The sequence below is a fragment of the Periplaneta americana genome, chromosome 4, assembly GCF_040183065.1.
Source record: "Periplaneta americana isolate PAMFEO1 chromosome 4, P.americana_PAMFEO1_priV1, whole genome shotgun sequence".
Taxonomy (NCBI): Eukaryota; Metazoa; Arthropoda; class Insecta; order Blattodea; family Blattidae; genus Periplaneta; species Periplaneta americana.
In genome coordinates this window covers 3958745-3977065 of record NC_091120.1, presented here as the reverse complement: position 1 = coordinate 3977065, position 18321 = coordinate 3958745, and the positions used below count along the sequence as shown (strand labels likewise).

The 18321-nt window shown below is 35.2% G+C and overlaps 1 non-coding gene across 1 annotated transcript; it reads right to left on the bottom strand.

Annotated features, from left to right (window-relative positions):
• Positions 1-214: 214 nt before the first annotated feature.
• On the bottom strand, positions 215-286 carry TRNAY-GUA (transfer RNA tyrosine (anticodon GUA)). Its single transcript has one exon. It is a non-coding gene; the product is annotated as a tRNA-Tyr (tRNA).
• Positions 287-18321: the final 18035 nt, after the last annotated feature.

Genomic DNA, 18321 nt, shown 5'->3' with positions numbered 1-18321 from the left:
TAGAATGAACTCGCTTGAGCTAATTATTTGGTTGGGTTTATTCCGAGGTTTTCTCCTACCGTAAGGTCAAGTCAGGTAATCTATGAAATTTGAATAATATGTAAAACAATAATAGATATATATTATTTTAATGTACCGAAGTACATATGATATTTCCATGCAGATATTCTGCGTCATCATACGATGAAAGAGTAATGGAAAGGAGAAAAATTCTCTCCGGCGCCGGGATTTGAACCCGGGTTTTCAGCTCTACATGCTGATGCTTTATCCACTAAGCCACACCGGATACAACTCCGACGCCGGTTAGAATCGTCTGAGATTAAGCTCCAACTCTTGGGTTCCCTCTAGTGGCCGCCCTCTGCACTACGTCATAGATGTCTATGAACGCAGGACCGAAGTCCACACATGTGCTGAGGTGCACTCGATATGAGTGACTAGTTGGCCGGGATCCGACGGAGAGAATTTTTCTCCTTTCCATTACTCTTTCATCGTATGATGACGCAGAATATCTGCATGGAAATATCATATGTACTTCGGTACATTAAAATAATATATATGATATGCGCAAATCACTTCGTGATTTAAGACGGCGCTTATTCCGTCGGATCCCGGCCAACTAGTCACTCATATCGAGTGCACCTCAGCACATGTGTGGACTTCGGTCCTGCGTTCATAGACATCTATGACGTAGTGCAGAGGGCGGCCACTAGAGGGAACCCAAGAGTTGGAGCTTAATCTGAGACGATTCTAACCGGCGTCGGAGTTGTATCCGGTGTGGCTTAGTGGATAAAGCATCAGCACGTAGAGCTGAAAACCCGGGTTCAAATCCCGGCGCCGGAGAGAATTTTTCTCCTTTCCATTACTCTTTCATCGAATAATAGATATGTTTGTGCTCGTATGTCCTTAATCTGACTTCGTAGATCCCAAGTTCCCTTACTCAAAATGTTCAGTAAAACATTTGCTGTTCCTTTGCTTTGGTCCTTGCAGCTTTTTAAGGTATTGCAATTGGTCCATGGACCAGCACGATAATTGTATCAGGGGTGGGACACACAGTAGCAAACTGAAGTAAGTTATAAGATCTTCAATAGCTCTCCTGAGCTTCTTTCCTGGATTAAAAGTTTTCCGATTAGCATGTTAATGCGTCATTCTTTTACGATTCTGAGGAACACGAGCCACCTCCAAATTAAGGCAGGCAAGCGAGAGCTTGGATGTCTCCCAGGATGGCAGGCGCTATCAGGCGCGGGAGGAATTTTGCGAAGTAGAAAAAGAGATATTTTACAAGAGCCGGGCGGGAGATTTTTATTGGATAATTACAGCAGGAGCCTAGACTGCACATCTCCATCCCGCGCGCAGATCGTTATCCGCCGGATCGGGCGCGTCGCATGAGGAGGCAGTTCGTATGCACGGGCACGCATGGGGGCGGCGGCGGCATTATCTTTTAATTTAAACTCCCTCTCACACTGCTCGTCTTTAATTTATTCAGCCGTAAGAAGCGTGCTGTACACACGACAGCATGTAAACGTTGACCGAATTACTGATTCTGCGCCTCTGGGACACGATACATTCCTGGAGAGATCAAGTCCAGCAGCCGGCGCTGTTATTATCCTGGAAGACCACGGCTAGAGTCCTCTGTAATTCTTTATGAAATTATACGATAAGAGAACAGAAATGCGCCGCAATTACAAGGATAGGCTGCAATCAATTAAGGAAGAGAATAATAAGTATTCCATTATGAGATGAAGTGCCGTGCGATGAATAAATTACTGGGCGAGAATAAGAGGGCAGCACAGAAGTCTGAATAGATGGAGAAGGCTAGAGCAGGGGAAGTAAGAAAACAACAAAACATGGAAGAAAGATAGAAAAGTAAAGAAGAAAGAAAGCTAGAATGTATCCAACTAGGCAGATTTTTGTGGAGGCCAGATTGAGTTGAGATCGAAAGTACGAGTAAGAGCGAAATTCTTCTACTGGTGACTTATGAAGCATAGACATCACCTTCCACCTCACTAGAGCTGTCGTAACAATGTTATATAACTGCTCTGACATCAATAAATGAGGTTATACGTCAATATGTTATATTATAATTTTAATAAATAAGATGATAATTTGAATAAATGAGATTAAAACTTTAACAACATGAGATGATAACGTGAATAAATGAGATAATATAAATAAATGAAATGATAGTTTTAACAGATAAGATGATAACTTCAATAAATGAGACGATAACTTCAATAAATGAAACGATAACTTCAATAAATGAGAAGATAACTTCAATAAATGAAACGATAACTTCAATCAATGAGACGATAACTTCAATAAATGAGACGATAACTTCAATCAATGAGACGATAACTTCAATAAATGAAACGATAACTTCAATCAATGAGACGATAACTTCAATCAATGAGACGATAACTTCAATCAATGAGACGATAACTTCAATAAATGAGACGATAACTTCAATCAATGGGACGATAACTTCCATCAATGAGACGATAACTTCAATCAACGAGACGATAACTTCAATAAATGAGACGATAACTTCAATAAATGAGAGGATAACTTCAATAAATGAGATGATAACTTCAATAAATGAAACGATAACTTCTATAAATGAGAAGATAACTTCAATAAATGAAACGATAACTTCAATAAATCAGACGTTAACGTCAATAAATGAGACGATAACTTCAATAAATGAGACGATAACTTCAATAAATGAGACGATAACTTCAATAAATGAGATGATAACTTCAATAAACGAGACGATAACTTCAATAAACGAGACGATAACTTCAATAAATGAGACGATAACTTCAATAAATGAGAGGATAACTTCAATACATGAGATGATAACTTCAATAAATGAAACGATAACTTCAATAAATGAGAAGATAACTTCAATAAATGAAACGATAACTTCAATAAATCAGACGTTAACGTCAATAAATGAGACGATAACTTCAATCAATGAGACGATAACTTCAATAAATGAGACGATAACTTCAATCAATGAGACGATAACTTCAATCAATGAGACGATAACTTCAATAAATGTGATGATAACTTCAATAAATGAGACGATAACTTCAATCAATGAGACGATAACTTCAATAAATGAGACGATAACTTCAATCAATGAGACGATAACTTCAATAAATGTGATGATAACTTCAACAAATGAGACGATAACTTCAATAAATGAGACGATAACTTCAATAAATGAGACGATAACTTCAATAAATGAGACGATAACTTCAATCAATGAGACGATAACTTCAATCAATGAGACGATAACTTCTGAGACGATAACTTCAATAAATGAGACGATAACTTCAATAAATGAGACGATAACTTCAATCAATGAGACGATAACTTCAATCAATGAGACGATAACTTCTGAGACGATAACTTCAATAAATGAGACGGTAACTTCAATAAATGAGACGATAACTTCAATAAATGAGACGATAACTTCAACCAATGAGACGATAACTTCAATAAATGAGACGATAACTTCAACCAACGAGACGATAACTTCAATAAATGAGACGATAACTTCAATAAATGAGACGATAACTTCAATAAATGAGACGATAACTTCAATAAATGAGACGATAACTTCAATAAACGAGACGATAACTTCAATAAATGAGACGATAACTTCATTAAATGAGACGATAACTTCAAAAATTTTGAAAAGTTGAATAAATGGAATAATAATTTTAATAATTTGAATAAATGAGATGAAAACTTGAATAAACGAGTTAATAACTTGAATAAATAATCTAACCTGAGTAAATGAGATTATGCTCATTTCAACATATTACGTGATACAAGTTCTAATAAATGGAATGATGCTCTCCTGAATAAATGGGTTAATGACTTGGTTAAGTGAGATGATAATTTTAATAAATAAGACGTTAACTTCAATAAATGTGATAAGTTGAATAAAAAAAGTTGAATAAAAGAGAACCCGGAGGTTCATTGCCGCCCTCACATAAGCCCTCTTTCGGTCCCTATCCTGAGCAAGATTAATCCAGTCTCTACCATCATATCCCACCTCCCTCAAATCCATTTTAATATTATCCTCCCACGAATAAAAGAGACGATAAATTGAATATGAGATGACGCTAATTTGAATTAACTACGTGATGCCAGGTCTGATAAATAGAATGATCGTCTCCTCAATAAGTTGGATAATGATGAAGTGATTAAAAGTGATGACAACTTTAATAAATGGGATGATAATTTGAATAAATGACATGAAAATTTTAACAACATAACTTGAATAAAGGAGATCATAACTTGAATAAATAACATAACTTGAGTTAATGAGATGGTGCTAATTTGAATCAACTACATGATGCTAACTCCAATAAATGAAATGATTCTCTCCTCAATAAATGGGATAATGATGACTTGAATAAATGAGATGATAGTAACTGGACGGTATGACACGATATTAACATGTGAGGATGGCATGTTTTGACTCTATTATGACGAAATACGAGCATAATCTAAAATAATATACAGTAAAATCCTCACTCAGTAAACGAAGTAAACTATTAAACGTTGATACAAAAGTATATCTCAGTGTACTGCATGCCGTGCGTCTGCGCATAACGGGATTGGTTGAGCGGTGTAACCGAGCAGATACTGGAAATGACTGGAAACTGCAAAGAACTGAGTGATTCTATCACATCTCTGTGTACTTCATACAGCATGACTATATAATTTAGTTGAGGAGAAAGCGTTATTTCGTATAGATTATAACAAACAAAATATTCATGTGTACTGGATGAATATTTCATGAATGAGAATCCATTTTCATTCAATTATATGCCGAAAGAAAATATACAAAGTTTGATTTGAAAATTATATTTACAGTAGTTGCTAAAATATGGAATATTAACAGACCGTTGCACAGTTTCACGGCCGCTAGCTTTAATGCGTATGAATAAGTGATGCCACTTCAGTTCAGTTTACCTTCGCTAGGCAGCAGCACCTTCTTCGCAGTTCGTATTTCTGTCCCCAAATGCATTTCGATACGAGTTAGTAGTAAATATATTTCTAAGTATTAATTAAGTATCCATTTATCGGGAATTTATTTTACTGAAAGCTAATTTAGAGTCATCGTTATACAGGGTCTTTCATAAGTAACTGATCACTCGAAAAATGGTCTTTTTTTTTAAGATTTTTGGCTGTGTTGTACGTAGTAATAACACAGTCTACTATATACAGTCACGAAGCTTGAGTTTTGAAGGTGCTAGAAACAATAGACTGTGACCGTACTATTATGCATTAGGCCTAACTTAGAAAGCATGATGGAATATTCAGATTGTCAATTTCTATAAATGAATACAATATAATATTTTATTACTCAGTCAATGACAAATCAATGTGAAATAATGACTTATTTTATAGTCATTAAGTTTATATACATGAATTACAAAATTGCGAACGTTTTCGCCTATTCAGGCATCCTCAGGCAGAGTTATACAATATCTCAATGTCACATACGTAGCTATTGGTGGTGAGTACTATTTGAATTAATGATGTACAAGCTATCTCCATTAATAAAATGTAATATTACAGGTAGTAACTTAATAATGTTAAAAAATGTTAAAACCATTTAGTAATTAAACTTCATAATATGTGGAACTCTTCTTCCGTCCAATGAGTGGTGAATATCTGAAATGTATAAAAAATATAATAGAAATGAGAATATCAAATGTAAATTGTAATCGAATTGGATATTTTAAAAGTACTCACGTCGATTTAAAATGGGACAACTGCATAGTTAGCAACTGTATGGATTACTATAATGCATTGCCTGTAATGAGGCGATATTAGCGATCCTAGTGGTGAGCAACTATCTAATGTTTGCATATTTACTACGTATTGAGCTTCGCGACTGTATATACTAGACTGTGGTGATAACCTTTCCCGGTGCCGAACACTTGATTTGGTTACGCATTTGCCAGAAACGTATTGATTGACCTTCGTATTTGAAATAGTGTCAACAATGTGATATTAGGATAGGAGAAGTAATGTCTGAAGGAAGTGAAATAGGAGAGAAGTACAATAATGCCCTTTATCACCTACCCTGTTCAACGTCTACTTGGAGGATTTAGTGAAGAACAGTTTTTAGAACATAGGAGGGGTGATAGTAGGAGGATGAAGAATAAAGTTCATAAAATTTGCTTATGGTATGACGTTGTTACCAGAAGAAGAGACAACACAAAGGGATATGATACTGGAGCTAAATGGCAGCTATGAGCAGTATAGGATGAAGATAAGCGCAAACAAAACTAAGATCATGGTTGTCGGAAGAAATATAAGGAAGGTAAACTTGTGAATTCTAAATGAGGTAGTAGAGTAGTGGGCAGCTTCAAATAATTGGGGTGTACTATAAGCAGTAACATGAGCTGCTGCCAAGAAGTGAAAAGGATAGCAATTCCAAAGAAACCTTTTAATAGAAAAAGGAGCATCTTCTGCAGACCTCTCGAAAAAGAACTAAGGAAGAAATTGGTGAAGTGCTTTGTGTGGAGTGTGAGATCGTATGGAGCAGAAACGTGGACATTACGAAGAAGTGAAGAGAAGCGACCAGGAGCATTTGAAATGTGGATATGGAGAAGAATGGAGAGCGTGAAATGCACAGACAGAATAAGAAATAAAGCTGTGCTGGAAAGAGTGGGTGAAGAAAGATTGATGCCGAAACTGATTAGGAAGAGGAAAAGGAATTGGTTGGGTCACTAAGAGGAAACTGCCTACTGAAGAATGCACTGGAAGGAATGGTGATATATGTATCATATGCGGAGACTTAGAGGAAGGTAGAAAATAGAGAAGATTGGACTGGATTTGCAGTGAAAAGTCTATCATTTGGGAGAACACTAAGTATGTACTAGTTAATTCAACAATATTTACCGAATTTTGCAAAAATAATGTGAATTAAGGGGTGGTCCTCCAGCTTGGGGGTTGGGCGAAGGGCTAACAACCCATCACCGTAAAAAACAGCTTGTTACGAATTCCTACAGTAAGCCTCGGAATAGGACTGATTCTCTGGCACGACCACAGCAAAGGAATAAGGTTTTGAGATTTGGCACTTGGAACGTAACTAGTCTTTATAGAACAGGAGGGGTAACATTAGTAGCAAAAGAACTAGCTAGATACAGAATAGACTTTGTGGGAGTACAAGAGGTTAGGTTAGATGGGAATGGCATATCACAAATAGGAGATTACTTGTTGTATTATGGGGAAGGAAACAATAATCACCAATTAGGAACAGGATTCTTTGTACATAAAAGAATAAAATCAGCAGTAAAAAAGGTCGAATTTATCAGTGACAGGTTATCATATTTAGTACTTAAGGGTAGATGGTGCGACATCATGGTTATAAATGCTCACGCCCCTACAGAAGAGAAAGACGACTATATAAAGGATAGCTTCTATGAGGAATTGGAACATACTTTTGATCAGTTCCCTAGATATCACATGAAAATTTTATTGGGGGATTTCAACGCTAAAGTAGGACGGGAGGATATTTTTAGACCAACTATTGGAAAAGAGAGCCTACACGCAATTAGTAGTGACAATGGAGTTAGATTAGTCAACTTTGCCACATCGAAAAATTTAATTGTCAAAAGTACAACATTCCCCCATAAGGATATACATAAATATACTTGGACTTCTCCAGATGGATTGACACACAACCAAATAGATCACATCTTGATAGATAAACGGAGACATACTAGTATAGTAGATATTCGAACTTTCAGGGGTGCAGACTGTAATTCTGACCATTATTTGGTGATTGGAGAATTAAGAGAAAGATTATCAGTAGCCAAGCGAGTAGAGCAACAAGTTAATATTACTAAATTCAATATTTTGAAATTAAAGGACGAGGAAGCTAAGCAAAATTATCAGGTCGAAATTTCGAATAGGTTTGCCACTTTAGAAAGTTCCGACGAAGTTGAGAAAGAATTAGATGTTAATAGCGTGTGGGAAAATATCAGAGATAGTATCAAAATTGCAGCTGAGCAGAGCATAGGTTATTATGAAACTAAGAAAAAGAAACCGTGGTTTGATGAAGATTGTTGCATGGTAGTAGAAAGAAGGAAACAGGCAAAATTGAAATTCTTACAGGATCCAGTTGAGGAGAAGAGAGATAATTATTTCAATGAAAGACGGGAAGCAAGTCGTACACTTAGGAATAAAAAGAGAGGTTACTTGAAGGAAAAACTGAATGAGGTAGAAACAAATAGTAAGAATAAAAACATTCGAGATTTATATAAGGGTATAAAGGAATTTAAGAACGGATATCAGCCAAGGGTAAACGTGATCAAGGATGAGAATGGTGACTTGCTTGCAGACTCTCCATCAATCCTAAACAGATGGAAAAACTATTTTGCGCAACTACTAAATGTACATAGGCCAAATAGAAATGATCGGGACGATATTGAAATACAAACTGCTGAGCCATTTATACCCGAACCCACGCTTTCAGAAGTCGAAATTGCGATAGAAAATCTGAAAAAGTACAAGTCTCCAGGTATCGATCAAATTCCAGCAGAATTAATACAAGAGGGTGGAAGTGCATTATATAGCGAAATTTATAAACTTGTACTTGCTATTTGGGAAAAGGAAATTGTACCAGATCAATGGAAGGAGTCCATAATTGTACCTATTTTTAAAAAGGGGGACAAAACCAACTGTGGTAACTTTCGAGGAATATCACTTTTGTTGACGTCGTACAAAATTTTGTCCAATATTCTTTTGAGGAGATTAACTCCGTACGTAGATGAAATTATTGGGGATCATCAGTGCGGTTTTCGGCGTAATAGATCGACTATTGATCAGATTTTTTGTATTCGGCAGATAATGGAGAAAAAATGGGAGTATAAGGGTACAGTACATCAGTTATTCATAGATTTCAAAAAGGCATATGACTCGGTTAAGAGGGAAGTATTATATGATATTCTTATTGAATTTGGTATTCCCAAGAAACTAGTTCGATTAATTAAAATGTGTCTGAGTGAAACATACAGCAGAGTCCGTATAGGTCAGTTTCTATCTGATCCTTTTCCAATTCACTGCGGGCTAAAGCAGGGAGATGCACTATCACCTTTACTTTTTAACTTCGCTTTAGAATATGCCATTAGGAAAGTTCAGGATAACAGGCAGGGTTTGGAATTGAACGGGTTACATCAGCTTCTTGTCTATGCGGATGACGTGAATATGTTAGGAGAAAATACACAAACGGTTAGGGAAAACACGGAAATTTTACTTGAAGCAAGTAAAGCGATCGGTTTGGAAGTAAATCCCGAAAAGACAAAGTATATGATTATGTCTCGTGACGGGAATATTGTACGAAATGGAAATATAAATATAGGAGATTTATCCTTCGAAGAGGTGGAAAAATTCAAATATCTTGGAGTAACAGTAACAAATATAAATGACACTCGGGAGGAAATTAAACACAGAATAAATATGGGAAATGCGTGTTATTATTCGGTTGAGAAGCTCTTATCATCCAGTCTGCTGTCCAAAAATCTGAAAGTTAGAATTTATAAAACAGTTATATTACCGGTTCTTCTATATGGCTGTGAAACTTGGACTCTCACTCTGAGAGAGGAACATAGGTTAAGGGTGTTTGAGAATAAGGTGCTTAGGAAAATATTTGGGGCTAAGCGGGATGAAGTTACAGGAGAATGGAGAAAGTTACACAACACAGAACTGCACGCATTGTATTCTTCACCTGACATAATTAGGAACTTGAAATCCAGACGTTTGAGATGGGCAGGGCATGTAGCACGTATGGGCGAATCCAGAAATGCATATAGAGTGTTAGTTGGGAGACCGGAGGGAAAAAGACCTTTAGGGAGGCCGAGACGTAGATGGGAGGATAATATTAAAATGGATTTGAGGGAGGTGGGGTATGATGATAGAGACTGGCTTAATCTTGCACAGGATAGGGACCGATGGCGGGCTTATGTGAGGGCGGCAATGAACCTTCGGGTTCCTTAAAAGCCATTTGTAAGTTGTAATGTGAATATATGAATTTAGTTCACTTAATAATATGTAAGAAATCTACAAAAAGAGCGTCAACATTGTGAGATAAGACATGAATACAGGAAGTTAACAATATTAAACTAAATTACTATTTAAGGTGTTTCAACAGTATAAGATAACATGGATGTAGTGAAATAAAAAAAGTCAAATTCTCGGAAAAGAGATTCAGAAATGTCAGCTAAGACATGAATACAGGAAGTCAATAATGTTCACTAAATTAGTATTTAAGAAAGTGTTTCAACAATATGATACAAGATATGAATTTAATGAAATAAAGAAAGCCAAATTCCCGAAAAGACATTCGGAAATGTGAGGTAAGACATGAATATAGCAAGTCAACAATGTTTATTAATTACTATTTAAGAAAGTGTTTCAACAATATGATTCAAGATATGAATTTAATGAACTAAAGAAAGCCAAATTCTCGAAAAAGACATTCGGAAATGTGAGGTAAGACATGAATATAGCAAGTCAACAATGTTTATTAATTACTATTTAAGAAAGTGTTTCAACAATATGATTCAAGATATGAATTTAATGAACTAAAGAAAGCCAAATTCTCGAAAAAGACATTCGGAAATGTGAGGTAAGACATGAATATAGGAAGTCAACAATGTTTACTGAATTACTATTTAAGAAAGTGTTTCAACAATACGATACAAGATATGGATTTAATGAAATAAAGAAAGCCAAATTCCCGAAAAGACATTCGGAAATGTGAGGTAAGACATGAATATAGCAAGTCAACAATGTTTATTAATTACTATTTAAGAAAGTGTTTCAACAATATGATTCAAGATATGAATTTAATGAACTAAAGAAAGCCAAATTCTCGAAAAAGACATTCGGAAATGTGAGGTAAGACATGAATATGGGAAGTCAACAATGTTTACTGAATTACTATTTAAGAAAGTGTTTCAACAATACGATACAAGATATGGATTTAATGAAATAAAGAAAGCCAAATTCCCGAAAAGACATTCGGAAATGTGAGGTAAGACATGAATATAACAAGTCAACAATGTTTATTAATTACTATTTAAGAAAGTGTTTCAACAATATGATTCAAGATATGAATTTAATGAACTAAAGAAAGCCAAATTCTCGAAAAAGACATTCGGAAATGTGAGGTAAGACATGAATATAGCAAGTCAACAATGTTTACTGAATTACTATTTAAGAAAGTGTTTCAACAATATGATACAAGATATGGATTTAATGAAATAAAGAAAGCCAAATTCCCGAAAAGACATTCGGAAATGTGAGGTAAGACATGAATATAGCAAGTCAACAATGTTTATTAATTACTATTTAAGAAAGTGTTTCAACAATATGATTCAAGATATGAATTTAATGAACTAAAGAAAGCCAAATTCTCGAAAAAGACATTCGGAAATGTGAGGTAAGACATGAATATAGCAAGTCAACAATGTTTACTGAATTACTATTTAAGAAAGTGTTTCAACAATATGATACAAGATATGAATTTAATGAAATAAAGAAAGCAAAATTCCCGAAAAAGACATTCGGAAATGTGAGGTAAGACATGAATATAGCAAGTCAACAATGATTACTGAATTACTATTTAAGAAAGTGTTTCAACAATATGATACAAGATATGGATTTAATGAAATAAAGAAAGCCAAATTCCCGAAAAGACATTCGGAAATGTGAGGTAAGACATGAATATAGCAAGTCAACAATGTTTATTAATTACTATTTAAGAAAGTGTTTCAACAATATGATTCAAGATATGAATTTAATGAACTAAAGAAAGCCAAATTCTCGAAAAAGACATTCGGAAATGTGAGGTAAGACATGAATATAGCAAGTCAACAATGTTTATTAATTACTATTTAAGAAAGTGTTTCAACAATATGATTCAAGATATGAATTTAATGAACTAAAGAAAGCCAAATTCTCGAAAAAGACATTCGGAAATGTGAGGTAAGACATGAATATAGGAAGTCAACAATGTTTACTGAATTACTATTTAAGAAAGTGTTTCAACAATACGATACAAGATATGGATTTAATGAAATAAAGAAAGCCAAATTCCCGAAAAGACATTCGGAAATGTGAGGTAAGACATGAATATAGCAAGTCAACAATGTTTATTAATTACTATTTAAGAAAGTGTTTCAACAATATGGTTCAAGATATGAATTTAATGAACTAAAGAAAGCCAAATTCTCGAAAAAGACATTCGGAAATGTGAGGTAAGACATGAATATAGGAAGTCACCAATGTTTACTGAATTACTATTTAAGAAAGTGTTTCAACAATACGATACAAGATATGGATTTAATGAAATAAAGAAAGCCAAATTCCCGAAAAGACATTCGGAAATGTGAGGTAAGACATGAATATAACAAGTCAACAATGTTTATTAATTACTATTTAAGAAAGTGTTTCAACAATATGATTCAAGATATGAATTTAATGAACTAAAGAAAGCCAAATTCTCGAAAGAGACATTCGGAAATGTGAGGTAAGACATGAATATAGCAAGTCAACAATGTTTACTGAATTACTATTTAAGAAAGTGTTTCAACAATATGATACAAGATATGGATTTAATGAAATAAAGAAAGCCAAATTCCCGAAAAGACATTCGGAAATGTGAGGTAAGACATGAATATAGCAAGTCAACAATGTTTATTAATTACTATTTAAGAAAGTGTTTCAACAATATGATTCAAGATATGAATTTAATGAACTAAAGAAAGCCAAATTCTCGAAAAAGACATTCGGAAATGTGAGGTAAGACATGAATATAGCAAGTCAACAATGTTTATTAATTACTATTTAAGAAAGTGTTTCAACAATATGATTCAAGATATGAATTTAATGAAATAAAGAAAGCCAAATTCTCGAAAAAGACATTCGGAAATGTGAGGTAAGACATGAATATAGGAAGTCAACAATGTTTACTGAATTACTATTTAAGAAAGTGTTTCAACAATACGATACAAGATATGGATTTAATGAAATAAAGAAAGCCAAATTCCCGAAAAGACATTCGGAAATGTGAGGTAAGACATGAATATAGCAAGTCAACAATGTTTATTAATTACTATTTAAGAAAGTGTTTCAACAATATGATTCAAGATATGAATTTAATGAACTAAAGAAAGCCAAATTCTCGAAAAAGACATTCGGAAATGTGAGGTAAGACATGAATATAGGAAGTCAACAATGTTTACTGAATTACTATTTAAGAAAGTGTTTCAACAATACGATACAAGATATGGATTTAATGAAATAAAGAAAGCCAAATTCCCGAAAAGACATTCGGAAATGTGAGGTAAGACATGAATATAACAAGTCAACAATGTTTATTAATTACTATTTAAGAAAGTGTTTCAACAATATGATTCAAGATATGAATTTAATGAACTAAAGAAAGCCAAATTCTCGAAAAAGACATTCGGAAATGTGAGGTAAGACATGAATATAGCAAGTCAACAATGTTTACTGAATTACTATTTAAGAAAGTGTTTCAACAATATGATACAAGATATGGATTTAATGAAATAAAGAAAGCCAAATTCCCGAAAAGACATTCGGAAATGTGAGGTAAGACATGAATATAGCAAGTCAACAATGTTTATTAATTACTATTTAAGAAAGTGTTTCAACAATATGATTCAAGATATGAATTTAATGAACTAAAGAAAGCCAAATTCTCGAAAAAGACATTCGGAAATGTGAGGTAAGACATGAATATAGCAAGTCAACAATGTTTACTGAATTACTATTTAAGAAAGTGTTTCAACAATATGATACAAGATATGAATTTAATGAAATAAAGAAAGCAAAATTCCCGAAAAAGACATTCGGAAATGTGAGGTAAGACATGAATATAGCAAGTCAACAATGATTACTGAATTACTATTTAAGAAAGTGTTTCAACAATATGATACAAGATATGGATTTAATGAAATAAAGAAAGCCAAATTCTCGAAAAAGACATTCGGAAATGTGAGGTAAGGCATGAATATAGCAAGTCAACAATGTTTACTGAATTACTATTTAAGAAAGTGTTTCAACAATATGATACACGATATGAATTTAATGAAATAAAGAAAGCCAAATTCTCGAAAAAGACATTCGGAAATGTGAGGTAAGGCATGAATATAGCAAGTCAACAATGTTTACTGAATTACTATTTAAGAAAGTGTTTCAACAATATGATACAAGATGTCGATTTAATGAGATAAAGAAAGCCAAATTCTCGAAAAAGAATTTGAGAAATGTGAGCTAAGACATGACTCTATACCCCATGTATCTCCCTCCGTTGTGAGGCATCCCCAGACAGTGCAGTGGGCACCTAACAGCTGCAGCCCAGTGATTCCTCAAGTTGGTTCGGGCTTCTGTGTGACCGTGCTTCGAAACCACATTAAGCAGGGGATGATTTATGAGGCCGAGGGACTGGAGATGGACAGCGGCGCATGCGCTGGACTATAAATCTGCACGGAGGTGTTGCGGTCACACGTGCTGGATTATTCTATAACTCAGGCGACGCAAAGTACGGGCAATCCAATCGCAGACGAATCAGAGGCTGTGATTAATCTGCAGAATATCCAGACAGCTGTTGTTCAGATCGATCACGCTGCTGCTCCTGGAGAGGCCGGAGTTGTAGTCCCAGCGAACGCCCCGAGAACAACGAATGAATGTGGACTGTTCAACACCCAGCGGCACTTTATGCAAACTCATATTTTTACCGAATGTGCATACATCCAAAACACTTTGTATATCTTTGCTGATCATGTCTTACAGGTTGAAATAAAGCCAAGCCATGTTCGCTATAACTTATGTTTGTGAAAAATTATTTTCAATAATGAAAATAGTAAAAACCAAATTTAGATCACGACTGACAGACAATACCTTCGTGATCAACTACGACTGGCATTAAGTGACATAATTCCTGATTTTGAAACTCTGTCGCAGAGACATTCTGAAGACAGTTAATTTTAGGTTGTGATAATGTGTCCTATGTTTTATTGTTCATTTCTTTCTTCGTTACACATACTAAACATTAGTTTGTAACCTTATACTGTATAAAATTATATTGAAGTGCTTGACGTAAGGAAAATGAAAATCCGTTAATAAGTCAGACAGTTGCTTCACTTCCCCTTCGGGTGTCCGCCTCCCTCCATAGGTGCTATGCACGTTGCAGGTTACACAGTGGCTCGGCGCACGATTACATTGCTGTTCTAAATAGACGATTTTGATAATTTTTGTTAAGTATTTCTCCAAGCCTGGATTTCATATTATCTTTCCGTTGATCCTGTTAGTACAAAGTCTACCATGTGGAATATACTGTACTTTATGGCATATTTTATTTCAATATAGTATTGTTCTGTTCTGAGTTCATTTGAAATTATTATTACCATACTATATTTATCCCATTTAAAATGAGAGTGAATTATGATCTCTAATTAAATGGGAGCGTCTGTATTTTTTATAATTTTATTATACAATGACAATTTTTAGTGTTTTTTTTTTTTTTTTTTTTTTTTTTTTGCATATGAAGGTCTAAGATTGTGAGGATTAATAGACACATCACTTAACATTGTTACAGATGGAGATCTTGTTAATTTATTTAGTTATTTTAACTGTGTACCGGTATACCCTTATTCCCTGCATGTCACATTACCCTAACGTTAAGCGCACACTAGATACGTTTCACATAAGCTGCAGTCCTTATTGTTAATTTCCTGAAGTGATTGTAGCATCATTCATTAGCAAGCCGGATTCCCGGCGTGGAGCGGCATGTGATATCCCTTGTCGTGGCAGGAATAGCAACAGGATCGAACCGATTATTCATTTCAGTCTCGTCGCATGTCCCCATTCAGTCCTAAGCCGAGTACAAAGACATCGTCACAACCGGAGAGACATGCATACAGCCTATTTGTAATGGTCGTCTCATGATTTCCATATTCCTTGAAACAGATAAAAACCTACTCTAAAGAAAGAACAATAATGATAAGATGAAGAAGAAAAAGAGGAAGAAGAAGAAGAAAGTTTCTCATAAACAATTCTTTTACAGCTCTGTCCCCATCTCAGAGTTGGATTTATAGCCTACACCAGTGATCGTCAGCACTCGCTGAAATGGGCAAAGGGTAGAGGCTGGTTCACAATAAACCGGAAACGAGAATCAGAACGAAAACTAAAACGGTAAAATTGTTAAAATGTGTACATTTAAATGTGAGCATTCACAATTAACGAAAAGCTTGCCGGAGCCCGAGATCGGGAACGGAGAGTTGGCCAAGTTTCAACTTTGGCGTTCACGTTTCCGATCACAGTCCACTAGATTCATTCTGTTGCCATCTAAAAGCTATTTTGTCGTCGTATATTTTGTAGCAAGAAGACCGTGACATAACCTATGCATTATTTTGTTCTGTGCTGTGCATCATGGAGCAAGTTTTATTTGATGAGATTCTAATATTGAAATCCTCACGTTTACGATAAGCGGCGCGCCTCGTATAAAGATGAGAAAATGAAGGAGAATACGTGGCTTTCAATAGCTGCATCTTTGAACACCGATCGTAAGTGAATCATATTTTATTACTGTATTGGTTGTATTACACACTACATATTCACGCTTCAATTCAATAAATACTGTTGTGTTCATTTTTGTTCTATTACAAATGTTTCTTCTCTAATTGTTATGGTAGACTTAAAATAGGTTGTGATAATAAAGATGCATGGGCATATTTATAGTACCGTACCTAATAAAATGTTTCAGTTGAAATTTCGAAGTTGGTTAACCTGTGTTTATGTTGGCTGCCTTGTACTCATGAGAGAACGCCATTGGTCAATCATACACAAATAACACCAGAATGCGTAATATCGACTTTACATATCGTTATTGACATGCATATCGATATGCATAGTCGTCTACGTTCTCGGTTTATTGTGAATTAAAAATTTTCATATTCACGTCCTCTGCTTCTCGTTTTCATTCTGGTTCTCGTTCCCGGTTATTGTGAACCAGCCTTAAGCGGTGCCGTCCCGTGTGCACTGTTGTGAAGAGGTAGAGAGCATACCCGCTAGTAGCTTCGAGTGCACCATGGTGCAATGCGTTTTCCGCGGGTAAGAGACGCTAGCCCCAGGGTGCTCTGTGCTGACGACCCCTGGCCTACACGAATATGATGCGCCGTCATCTTAGAGCTGCAGTGATGCCAACATAGGAAAAGTTATTTAAAATTGGACGATTTATATACGCCATTAATGCTGAGACAGCATCCCTTTAAGGCATGCACTAATTCTCTTGTCCAATTATTTTAAACCATACGAATCTGCTGAGTCAAAATCAAATATTGTTCAATCTGGAGTACCTCAGGGTAGTATTTTAGGACCGCTGCTTTATATTGTATATACATCGGATTTTCCAACTCAAGTTCGCTTAACAATTGGATAGGCTAAAATTAGGTTAGGTTACCTGTGGGAGCGGGACTAATGTGAACTGTGCCTTATTTCGACCGTTACTCCGTGCTACACGAAAGCATTTTTTATAGCTCGACAAACGCATTCTCGCTGTAGTGTGTAACGGAACTAAAGCTGCATCTACACAGTTAAATTTTCCAATCGCGTATGCGTGCAATCTGGGAAGAATATTGAAAGAATCAAGTTTAAAAGGTACGTTCAGTTCAGATACATGAAGATTTCGTGTTTAAGTGGTGCGCCGTTATGAACGTCGTCTTCACTGCGTAAATATATTAATTAATATTAAATATCAATCTTGCATTCATTGCTTGAATATGTAAAGCTGAAAGAAAAGTTTGACCGAGTAGATGCATATTAATGGATTCATGCACATCGATTTACGGGGAAACAGTTGGCGACACTGACTAAACAAAATACTGTGCTCCAACCACGAGAAAGTCTCCGCCGGATGAGACAAAGGGAGTAATGCTGTGAATGAATGTTGATGTCATAAGGTCACACACGTGGGTATTCTTATCTCTATTGGCTAGCTCTCACAGCACAAACCATAACATTGATACACACATATTTATACTACCCTAGTTACAAAATTAGATCACAGTTAATTTCCTGGTCTTTTAATCTCTTCATACAGGAAATAACATATGCAGGAGAGCGCATGGTTTTTAAACTGGCGTTATAGCGGTAATATTATCTATCTACTTCGTTCAAATAGATGAGGCAATAGTAAGCACATTCCTTTCACGGTCGATCTCCTTGTTGGAGAACACTAATGACCATGCGATAAATTGA